Source organism: Mobula birostris, chromosome 9 (genome assembly GCF_030028105.1).
Source record: "Mobula birostris isolate sMobBir1 chromosome 9, sMobBir1.hap1, whole genome shotgun sequence".
Classification (NCBI taxonomy): Eukaryota; Metazoa; Chordata; class Chondrichthyes; order Myliobatiformes; family Myliobatidae; genus Mobula; species Mobula birostris.
Window position 1 is genome coordinate 84,077,885 of NC_092378.1, and position 10,800 is coordinate 84,088,684.

Below are 10,800 nucleotides of genomic sequence, written 5' to 3' on the forward strand. Positions count from 1 at the left end.
TCTGTTCTGTGTTCTATCACATCTGACTCCATGAATACCCACATTATAACTTTACCATACATTTACAGGATCTAACAAGCCCATTGCAACACAAAATAACCACCATGCCTGATAATTTCTGTTCATATTATTCCTTTACTGATCCCTCATCCCTGCAATAACATGTTACCCATTCCCCGATGTAAATGAAACCATTCTGCCTTCGCTTAAGATCCACATGGATCACTAGCTAATAAGCAGGAGTAAGGATCCCTTCCCAACTTTCTCTTAACTATGGGGCACTGAGAATGATGAGAGTTCTGACCCAGTGCAGGCAGTCCGTATCTGTCTGGGACTCAAATCTGCAGTGCTTCAGTTGCCCAGAGCCAGGCAAGGCAAGTGCAGTTTAAGAGTAGATGGTTGGAGGTGTGTCTGGGTAGGACAGAGTATCATCAATTCAGACCTACAAAATAAACTGAGGAACTGCTTGCTTTTATTTTGGCAATCTCATAGGATCATGCTTGGTCATGGTGACTCCAACTTTTTCTAGCACACTCCTTCCCCGCATCATTTCCAGCAAGTTGAGACTTGTGTGTGTAACCCATGTGCATTGGATAGTGGACAGGAACTCAAAGTCCTAGAATACCAATTATCCATATTTACAAAGCAGGAACATCTGAACATAAAAACAGAGTGATAGGAAGACGTAAATTTGGACACATTTTGAGAAGACATAGACTCACAGGAGAAGATCAGCCAGAACTCAAGATTGATGGTAACAGCCTCAGAGGGTGAAGAGGCTGGACGAGGATCAGAGAAAGGGAGTGATCAGTTCCAGAGGATTTGAAAACAAGCCTGAAGCATAAGTTTTGCATTGGCTTTAAGGAATTGTGAGTTATGCAATTCTACACAATCACAACAGTGTGAAGAAAACAGAAGATTCCTTAGACCAGTTCCAGGGTGGTGGGTTTTCTGTGTGTGGAGAGAGTTAACGGTTTGGTAAGAATGAGAAGAGATTTCTTTGAAAGATACAAAATTCATATGGGGTTTGACTGGCTGGATGCAGGAAGGATGTTTCCCCCTGACTGAGGGGTCTAAGAGCACAGTCTCACTCACAGTCAGGGTCTAGCCATTCAGAACTGAGGAGAGAAGAAATGTCTTCACTGAGGGTGTGATGAAGCTTTGGAACTTTCAGTCAATTTATTTATTCAGCCACCTTTAAAAAGTTAGCAGAGATTGTCGGCACTTGCCTGCGGAGGAGGCAAACACGGACTGAGTTAGAGGCAGTTCCTTGTGGACTTTACACGCCAGTTTTAAAAGCCTTCAGGTCTGTGGAGCGGGAGATTGCTTGGGTTAGTTAGCAAGGGACAAAAATAAGAAGCGAGGTATCTTCATAAAGTCAAGGAACTGGTAAAGTCAAGGAACTGGAGCTGGAGCTGGATGCACTCAGGAAAATCGGGAGGCTGAAAACTTCATTGATGAGTCTTTTACTGAAGTGGTCATAGGCAGAGTGCAGCTTTCAGAGAGTAAATGGGTGACCACCAGGAGAAGTCAGGGGAGTAAGCAGTCAGTGCAGGGTTCCCCTGTGGCCATTCCCCTCGGCAACAAGCATATTCCTTTCGATACTGCTGGGAGGTGGGGGAGGGGGTGGATGGCCTATCAGGGCACAACAGCAGTAGCCAGGCCAGTGGCTGGCTCTGGGGCTCAGCGGGGAAGGGTAGAGTCAGGCAGGGCAGTAGTGATAGGAGATATCGAGTGATAGTTAGGGGGATGGACAAGAGACTGGTGGCCATGAAAGAGAAGCCAGGATGTTTTGTTGCCTCCTTGCTGCTAGGGTCCAGAATGTCTCAGCGAGGATGTAGAAGATTCTCAAGAGTGAGGGTATGCAGAGAGAGACCATGGAACACACTAGCATCAATGACATTGGTAGAAAGGGGGAAGAGGTCCTCCACTGTCAGTTTAGGGAGTCATGAAAAAGGTGGAAGAGCAGGACCTCCAACGTAGTAATCTCTGGATTACTTCCAGTGCCACATGATATTCGGGGTGATAGTACAAATGAATGCCTGGCTGAGAAAGTAGTGCAGGGGAAGGTTTCAGATTTCTGGATCATTGGGATCTCTTCTGCGGAAGGTATGACTTATACAAAAGGGACAGGTTACACCTGAACTTGAGAGGGACCAATATTTTTGCAGGCAGGTTTGTTAGAACTGTTGGGGAGGGTTTAAATTAATTTGGTAGGGGGATGGGGACCAGAGTGCCAGAACAGTTAGTGAAGAGGTTTTGGAGGCAGATGTTCGTACGACCTCAGGCAACAGTAGAAATCGAAAGGTTGAGCATGGTGAGACCAGTATCTTGAATGGCATATACTTGAGTCATCAATATAAGTTACAATGTCAAAGGCGGACAAATTCGCAAAGGGTGAATACAGGACTGAAGGTGTTATAATTAAATGCGTGCAGTACACAGAATAAGGTAGATGAACTTGTAGCAGAGTTGCAGATTGGCAGGTATGATGTCGTAGGCATTGCTGAATCATGGGTGTAAGAAGATTATTGCTGGGAGCATAATGTCCAAGGATACACATTGTATCAAAAAGGACAGACAGGAAGGCAGAGGGGGCAGTGAGGCTCTGGGTAAAAAATGAAATCAAATTAGAAAGAGGTGACATAGGATCAGGTGTTGAATCATTGTGGATAGAGCTAAGGAACTGCAAGGGTAAAAAGACCCTGATGGCAGTTGTACACAGATCCCCAAACAATGGTATGGATGTGGGCTACAAATTATAATGGAAGATAGAAAATGTATGTCAAAAGGGCAATGTTACAATAGTGATGGTGGATTTTAATATGCAGGTGGATTGGGAAAATCAGGTTGGTGCTGGATTCCAGGAGGGGCAATTGCTAGAATGCTTGTGAGATGGCTTTTTAGAGCAGCTCATGGTTGAGCCCATGAGGGGATCAGCTATTCTGGATTGGGTGCTGTGCAATGAACTGGAATTGATTAGAGAGCTCAAGGTAAAAGAACCCTTAGGGGAAAGTGATCATAAATTCACCCAGAAATCTGAGAAGGAGAAGGTAAAGTCACGTTTATCAGTATTACAGTGGAGTAAAGGGAATTACAGAGGCATGAGAGAGAAGGTGGCCAGAATTGATTGGAAAAGAACACTGGCAGGGATGGTGGCAGAGCAGCAACAGCTGGATGTTTTTTTCTCAAAAGAGGAAGATGTATTCTAAACGAAAGATGACACAACAAGGGAAGTCAAAGCCAAAGAGAAGGCATAAAATAGATAAAAAAAATTAGAGGGGATTGAGAAGCTTTTATAAATCAACAGAAGCAACTAAAAATGTCATTAAGAAGATGAAGATGGAATATAGAATTAGGTTAGCCAGTAATATTAAAGAGGAATATTCAAGAAGGCATTTGACAAGGTACCCCATGCAAGGTTTATTGAGAAAGTAAGGAGGCATGGGATCCAAAGGGACATTGCTTTGTGGATCCAGAACTGGCTTTCCCACAGAAGGCAAAGAGTGGTTGTAGATGGGTCATATTCTGCAAGGAGGTCGGTGACCAGTGGTGTGCCTCAGGGATCTGTTTTGGAACCCCTACTCTTCGTGATATTTATAAATTACCTGGATGAGGAAGTGCAGGGATGGGTTAGTAAATTTGCTGATGACACAAAGGTTGGGGGTGTTGTGGATAATGTGGAAGGCTGTCAAAGGTTACAGCGGGACATTGATGGGATGCAAAACTGGGCTGAGAAGTGTGAGGTGGTTCATTTTGGTAGGTCAAATATGATTGCAGAATATAATATTAATGGTAAGATTCTTGGCAGTGTGGAGGATCAGAGGGATCTTGGGGTCCCAGTCCATAGGACACTCAAAGCTGCTGCGCAGGTTGACCCTGTGGTTAAGTAAGCATACGGTGCATTGGCCTTCATCAACCGTGGGATTGGGTTTAGGAGCCGAGAGGTAATGTTGCAACTATATAGGAGCCTGGTCAGACCCACTTGAAGTACTGTGCTCAGTTCTCCAAGTGCGAAGACAATAACCTATCCCTTAACGTCAACAAGATGAAGGAATTGGTTGTTGACTTCAGAAGGAGTAGTGGACCGCATGACCCAATTTACATCGGTGGTGTGCAAGTGGAACAGGTCAAAAGCTTTAAGTTCCTCGGGGTCAATATCACAAATTACCTGACCTGGTCCAACCAAGCAGAGTTTACTGCCAAGAAGGCCCACCAGCACCTTTACTTCCTGAGAAAACTAAAGAAATTTGGCCTGTTCCCTAAAACCCTCACTAATTTTTATAGCTGCATCGTAGAAAGCATTCTTCTAGGGTGCATCACAACCTGGTATGGAAGTTGTCCTGTCCAAGACCGAAAGAAGGTGCAGAAGATCGCGAACACGGCGCAGCACATCACACAAACCAATCTTCCGTCCGTGGACCCACTTTACACCGCACGCTGTCGGAGCAGTGCTGCCAGGATAATCAAGGACACGACCCACCCAGCCAACACAATTTTCGTCCTTCTTTCCTCCGGGAGAAGGTTCAGGAGCTTGAAGACTCGTACGGCCAGATTTGGGAACAGCTTCTTTCCAACTGTGATAAGACTGCTGAACGGATCCTGACCCGGATCTGGGCCGTACCCTCCAAATATCCAGACCTGCCTCTCGGTTTTTTTGCACTACCTTACTTCCCATTTTTCTATTTTCTATTTATGACTTATAATTTAAATTTTTAATATTTACTAATTTTAACTATTTTTAGTATTTTTAATATTTAATATTTGTAATCCAGGGAGTGTGAAACGCAGAATCAAATATCGCTGTGATGATTGTATGTTCTAGTACCAATTGTTTGGCGACAATAAAGTATAACGTTCTGGTCGCCTCACTACAGGAAGGATGTGGAACCCATAGAAAGGGTGCAGAGGAGAGTTACGAAGATGTTGCCTGGATGGGGGGGCATGACTCTGAGAATAGGTTGAGTGAACGCAGCCTTTTTTCCTTGGAGTGACAGAGGATGAGAGGTGACCTGATAGAGGTATATAAGATGATGGGAGGCATTGATTGTGCGAGTAGTCAGAGGCTTTTTCCCAGGGCTGAAATGGCTAGCACGAGAGGGCACAGTTTTAAGGTGCTTGGAAGTAGGTACAGAGGAGATGTCAGGGATAAGTTTTTTTACACAGTGAGTGTTGAGTGCGTGGAATGGGCTGCCAACGACGGTGGTGGAAGTGGATACGATAAGGTCTTTTAAGAAGCTCCTGGACAGGTACATGGAGCTCGAAAAAATAGAGGGCTAGGTAACTTCTAAGGTAAGGACATGTTCGGCATAGCTTTATGGGCCGAAGGGCCTGTATTGTGCTCTAGGTTTTCTATGTTTCTATGTTTCTAGGATACCAAAAGTTTCTTCAGATATATAAAGTGTAAAAGAGAGGTGAGAGTGGATATCGGACCATTGGAAAACACTGCAGGTGAGGTAGTAATGGGGGACAAGGAAATGGCAGACGAGTCGAATAAGTCTTTTGCATTGGTCTTCGCTGTGGAAGACACTAGCAGTACAATGGAAGTTCCAGGTGTCTGGGGGCATGAAGTGTGTGAAGTTGCCATTACTAGAGAGAACATTCTTGGGAAACTGAAAGGTCTGAAGGTAGAGAAGTCATCTGGTCCAGATGGTGTACACTCCAGGGTTCTGAAAGAGGTGGCTGAAAAGATTGTGGAGGTATTAGAAATGATCTTTTAAGAATCACTAGATCGTGGAATGGTTCTACAAGACTGGAAAATTGAAAATATCACTCCACTCTTCAAGAAGGGAGAGAGGCAGAAGAAACAAAACTATAGGCTAGTTAGTCTGACCTCAGTGGTTGGAAAGATGTTGGAGTCATTTACTAAAGATGAGGTCTCAGGGTACTTGGAGGCACATGATAAAATGGGACAAAGTCAGCATGGTTTCCTCAAGGGAAAATCTTACCTGACAAATCTGTTAGAATTATTTGAAGAAATATCAAGCAGGATGTTCTGTACTCAGATTTTCAGAAGATCTTTGACAAGGTGCTACACATGAGGCTGCTTAACAAGCTACAAGACCATGGTATTATAGGAAGATTCTGGTATGGATAAAGCAGTGGCTGACTGGCAGGATACAAAGAGTGGATATGAAGGGAGCCTTTTCTGGTTGGCTGTCAGTGACTAGTGGTGTTCCACATGGGTTTGTATTGTGTCAATGATTTGGATGATGGAATTGGTTGCTCTATTGCTAAGTTTGCAGATGATAGGTGAAGGGGCGGGTAGTTTTGGGGAAGTAGAGAGGCTACAGAAGGACTTAGACAGATTGGACAAAAAAATGGTAGATGGAATACAGTGTCAGGATGTGTATGTCATGCTCTTTGGCAGAAAGAAAGGGTTGACTATTTTCTAAATGGAGAGAAAATACAAAACACTGAGGTTCAAAGGGACTTGAGAGTCCTTATGCAGGATTCTGTAAAGATTGATCTGCAGGTTGAGTCTGTGGTAAGGAAGGCAAATGCAATGTTTAAATTCATTTCAAGAAGCCTAAAATGTAAAAGCAAAGATGTAATGTTGAGACTTTATAAAGCACTTGTAAGGTCTCACCTGACATATTTTGAGCAGAATTGGACCCCTTATATGACCATAAGACATAGAACTAGAATTAGGCCATTTGGCCCATTGAGCCTGCTCTGCCCTTTAATCATGACTGATCCTTTTCTCCCCTCCTCAGCCCCACTCCCCAGCCACCTCCGGGCAACTGTTGATGCTGTATCCAGTCTCTGCCTTAAATACACCCAACAGCCTGGCCTCCACAGCTGCCTGTGGTAATAAGTTACACAAATTCACCACCCTCTTGCTTAAGAAACTTCTCCGCATCTGAGTTTTAAATGGATGCCTTGCTATCCTAAGGCTGTCCCCCACCATGGTACACATTCTTTCCACATCTATTCTGTCTAAGTCTTAAAACATTCGAAAGGTTTCAATGAGATCACCCCCTCATCCTTCTAAATTCCAGTGAGTACAGACCCAGAGATATCAAACTTGTACACTAACCCTTTCTTTCTCAGAATCATCCTTGTGAACCTCCTCTGAACCTTCTGCAATGCTAACACATCTTTTCTTAGATGAGAAGGCCAGAACAGTTCAAGGTGAGATCTCACCAGTGCCTTATAAAGCCTCAGCATTACATACCTTCTCTTGTATTCTAGACGTCTTGAAATGGATACTAACATTGCATTTGCCTTCCTCAAGTTAACCTTTAGGGTGTTTTGCACAAGGACTCCCAAGTCCCTTTGCATCTCAGATTTTTGGATTTTCTCACCATTTAGAAAATAGTCTGTATATTTATTTCTACTAGCAAAGTGCATGACCAGCGTTTTCCAACATTGTATTTCATTTGCCACCTTCTTGCCCATTCTCCTAATCTGTCTAAATCCTTCTGCAGCCTATCTATTTCCTTAACACAACCCATGTCTCCCCCAGTCTTTGTATCATTTGCAAACTTGGCAACAAAGCCATCTATTCCATCTTTGAAATCATAGATATGCAGCATATAACAGTGGTCCCAATACCGATCCCTGCGGGACACCACTAGTCAATGGAAGCCAATCAGAAAAGGATCCTTTTATTCCCACTCGCTGCCTTCTACCAATCAGCCAATGCTCTAGGCATGTCAGTAACTTTCCTGTAATACTATGTGCTCTTAACTTGGTAAGCAGCCTCACGTGTTGCACCTTGTCAAGGTCTTCTGGAAGTCCAAATATACAACATCCACTGCAACCCCTTTATCTATCCTACTTGTAATCTGGTCAAAGAATTCCAACAGGTTCCTCAGGCAAGATTTTCCCTTCAGGAAACCATGCTTACATTGCCCTGTGTCACCAAGTACTCCATAACCTCATCCTTAACAATTGACTCCAACTTCTCTTGTGTTTGACCATCCCTCCCCACTACAATTGAAAACCCCACTGCCTCTCCTGATTCTTCTGCAGTTCACTTTCACATACCTCCTGGCCCACTGGCCCATCTATTAACTGTTCACGATACCCTCCCCTCCGCTAGTTCCATCCACCCATCAGATCCCCTTCCCCATCTGCATTCACCTCTCCCCATTCTCCCTACTTAGGTCTTTGTGTTCCTGCTTACCTCCCTCCAGCAGTTGTCTCCAACCTTCACACTCACCCTCACCCACCTTGCTCTATTTATGACCCATCTTCCAGTCTCCCAACTCCACCCCTCCCCTCCCTTACCTGATTCCACCTCCCCTCACACCCCCAGGTACATCAACTATTTGACTCGTTCCACCTCTCTCCTTCCCCTCTTTATACTGGCCATAACCCCTCCCAACTCTTATGCCTGATGCAGAATGCAGGGTCTCACATTGACACACAGCACCCCCCCCCCCCCCAATGCACCAACAAATTCTCTGGCTGTCTGAGGAAAACAACTCTCAGATATCAAGACTTTAAATCCAGCAGCAAGCTCTCCATCTCTGGACAGTTGTGGTTGCTGCTGCCCATGTACTTCCAAGCCTGGGGCTATCTACACAGCGCCTGGGAGCTACCATCAGCACTGGCTCCACATTGTCCCTCAAACCACAGCAGATGCAACCTCCAATGTCAATGACCTCTTGCAGAGCCACATCCACAGCCCTAATGACAACCAGCCAGTTCTGCTGGGTGATTACACAGTTGATATGGATGGGAGCTCATGTTAGAAGCAGCCACTCTGTCCTGGACTCTGCCATGATAATAAATCAGTGACACAGAGCAAACACCTTAAGGGTGGTTGGTGGTCTCCAACCCTGCTGTATCTCACTGGACTTCCGAGCAGAGCTGAACATCTGAGAAAGCACCAAGAAAGACTCTTCATTGGGAGCCCAGCAATGATTGCAAACCTTCCTACCACATACAGCACCAAGCTGCTCCTCTGAGGTCCCACAGAGGCTTCATCAGCAAGCCACAAGTCACAGAGCAGGAACTGATCTCAGGCAATGCCTCCAAAGCAGGAAGAAGAGCAAACTATCCAAATCATTTTTTTGGCTCCTCTGGAAGCAGGAGGAAGTGGAGAATCACTCTAGACAGGCTGTGGAAGTTGCTGAGAAATGAGAGAGGGAGGGAGGGAGATAAAGTGATATAGTTCAGGGGCCTGGGAAGATGGCAGGTCAGGGGAAGGCCAGGGAAGAGACTGGGCGATTGATCCACAGTAGGAAAAGAACAGACACATTGAAATCAACAAGACATTATTATACCAAGTTAAAGAAAAACACATTTTGTTCACCTGATTTTGTATTGAGGAGCCCGATAGACACCTGCCATGCTTCATGCAGCCCCATTATTAACCCTCACATACACTTCAACTCATTTATCTTAGTCTATTTCCAGGAAATACTTTATACATATTTTTCAGAAATACAATTTGCTTATTTTTCTGCCTTTCCTCAAGCCAGCTACTCTCAACTCAATGACTCTCACAACGAAGCTACTCCCTTCCTGCTGTTCCTCGTTACTCTTACCTCACTCTGCTGCCTTCTGTCAGTCACCTCACCACATACAACTCTACACTTCCATTCCCCCCCTCATACAATCATGCACAGCCTCTCCCCTCCCTTATAACCTTGTCACAAACATCTCCAGTTTCTCTCTAACCCAACCAAACTCAGCTGCAGTCTAGCCACCCCTATATTCCATCTGACTCTTAATAGACTAACAGCTCCCATCTGCTTCCAACTCTTTTTCAACACATTGCATCAACGAATCAGAGAAAAAACTTCCACACATCTCGTTACTCAATAATTATCATTTCCAATTCCATCTGCTCTCTACCAAGCTGATTATAGAAGGCAGAAAGAGAAACAGAGAAACAGTGTGTGAGAAAGCAAGAGAGAGAAAGATACATACATAGAGAGAAACAGACAAACAGTCAATGAACAAGTACATGTAGGAAATGCCCAGCTGGTCAAACAGCATCTGGAGAGAGTAACAGCCAACATTTCTGACTCTTCCTTAGACCTAGGGAAGCAGAAACTTGGTCTGCAGCCCGTCACAGACCTTCCCTTTGTTTTCCACTCCCAATTACTTGCTTGCAACTTAAAACATATTTGATTTCTAACTTATCATAGTTCTGATGAAGACTCAAGTCCTGTTTCTGTCTCCACAGATGGTCCCTCACTGCTGGGCCTTTCCAGCATTTTTTTTTCTTTTCAGATTCCCTGCATCTGCAGGTTTTTGCTTGTGATAACGAGTGAAGATGTTGGTCCATGTCAGAGTTTCCCAACACATTTGATGACTTGAGGTCTCAGACCACTAGGATCTGTCTGACTCCTTCAGATACACAAAAGAGTAGCAACTCTATAAAACTGTCTGTAGCTTCAAAAAATATTGCTGGAAGGTGCTGACAGCTAACTAGGAGTGATATTAAAATATTAGACATGACGAGGGTTGGCTGCTTGTGTGGGCAGAGTACTTGCTCTTGATTAGTTGCTTGTGTAGACCCTGTGCAAAATCCCAGAGTACTTTAAACCTATTGCAAGGACTGAAACCTAACCTTGTCCTTGAGACCATGTACTGGGAACTATTCACAAAATCATCTCCATGTGCTAACTTTCACCTTTCTGTCCTTTAAATCTGTTGCTTAATTCCATGATTGCATTTGGTGGGCCAGAGTCAGATAGAGGTATTGCCAGAGCATGAATGTGGTTATCAAGAGTGGTGGCAATGGGGAAGACGTGTAGATTTTGTGCTGATTGAGGACTCAGTTAGGGTGCATCCAGTTTCCTCATAGGAGGGGTACAAGTAGAACCTATCAGAAACTTT

At 44.4% G+C, this 10,800-nt stretch overlaps 1 protein-coding gene across 2 annotated transcripts in view; it reads right to left on the reverse strand.

Annotated features, from left to right (window-relative positions):
* Positions 1-10,800, reverse strand: part of LOC140202856 (protein kinase C beta type) — a 379,624-nt gene that overhangs the window by 14,000 nt on the left and 354,824 nt on the right. The window lies entirely within an intron of this gene.